The sequence below is a fragment of the Octodon degus genome, unplaced genomic scaffold (genome assembly GCF_000260255.1).
Source record: "Octodon degus isolate 3935 unplaced genomic scaffold, OctDeg1.0 scaffold00483, whole genome shotgun sequence".
NCBI lineage: Eukaryota > Metazoa > Chordata > Mammalia > Rodentia > Octodontidae > Octodon > Octodon degus.
In genome coordinates this window covers 205,572-207,069 of record NW_004525059.1, presented here as the reverse complement: position 1 = coordinate 207,069, position 1,498 = coordinate 205,572, and the positions used below count along the sequence as shown (strand labels likewise).

General features: G+C 34.0%; 1 pseudogene; it reads right to left on the bottom strand.

Moving 5' to 3' along the window:
• LOC101576231 overlaps positions 1 to 1,498 on the bottom strand; it is a 152,245-nt pseudogene that overhangs the window by 82,218 nt on the left and 68,529 nt on the right.

The following is a 1,498-nucleotide window of genomic DNA, read 5'->3' as shown; positions in this document are numbered from 1 at the left end:
TTACTATCATATTTCCTTTACATTGTGCATAGAGGTCAAAACATTATAGTAATGAAGATGACAGGTATTTATTTTGGAAATAATATCACATAGGAGTTATTTGTAGACTTAGTTAATTAAAATGTGGCACTACATGGCATTAAGCTCAACATCATCATATCCAGTGTCTTTCTGACTCAGTGACAGAAGTGAAGATGCTTTCTTTTCAGGAATTGTCAGCTTCTCTTTGAGATTGAAGCAACGTGCTTGTAACAGTAAAGAGAGTCCTTATTTCTGTGATGCAAAATGTCAGTTGTACTATTGAAGAAGAAAGCATGTGAGTACAATAAGTACAAAATATCACAAACACAGAGAGCTACTATAAAATTGGACATAGAGGTAACTTGTACTGACTGCTCTGTTCAAAACATTGTTCTGATATTACTAATAAAAAAGAATATGGATCAATAATGACAAGAAATGCACACAAGGAAGGAAATTTCCTTTGAGAAATGACTGGTATTAAACCCTAAGAAATAAAGACTAGAGATGACAACTAGATTTTTTTGTGTACCTCGTGACAGAATAAACATTACCTCAGAGAGTTTGTGAATCCTCTCTCAGTTCCCAAAGATGAGAGATTAACCAAATCTCACTGTTTCTTGGTTCCCATGGACCACATGTCAATAAATTGGCAGAAAGGCTAGTCCTTGCAGTGACTTTATGTGCCAACTCAAAGAAAATAAATATATGTTTTTCTTTCTCCCACTGATACATTTTTATCAATTTTAATTAAGGCCATTGCACATTCTGCAACAATTATGAGAAATGCCAACTTCAAATATTTCTTTACATGTTTTCCACCAAATTGCTAAGGTTCATAGATTAAATTTATCTTTTTTATTATAAACATTGATAGGTTATGCCTCACAATTAGAAAAGTGCTTCCATATTCACAGTGAGATGATATGTGTTGTGGGTGTAAAGAAAAGCAGCAAAACCACAAAATATGAAGCTCACACATGTCATTGTCTAATGTGTAATGGCTATGAACACAGAAAAAATATGTTTCTTCTCTTGGAAGTGTTGCTATAGTTACAATAAACTTTGAATAAGGAAAAGAAGACCTCATCCAAGTATACAAAGCTACCTAGTTTCTTATGCTAAAGAGAAATTGATGAGTTATGTGTATAAACTCATGTTTTCCATAACAAGTAAGTACACAAAAGGAGACAAAGCTGTCCACTCACCTGCCTGAGAATTCCTGGAAATAGCTCTATCTTCCAGGAAAATGTGCCTCTCAACCATCTCAGAGAAAGATAAAATTTTAGGAACAGGTAATTCTTCAATATCATCATACCCATTTTCAGTGGTATTAACATTCTTTGCTAGGGGTTATAAAAAGAGACAATGAATGAGGTGGAAGAAGAAAGTGTGGGCTGTACAAGGTAACGTAAGTGTCTTTAAATGCAGAGAGTCTAATGACTGATGAATATAGTCACCTATTGAAAGGTTGCCC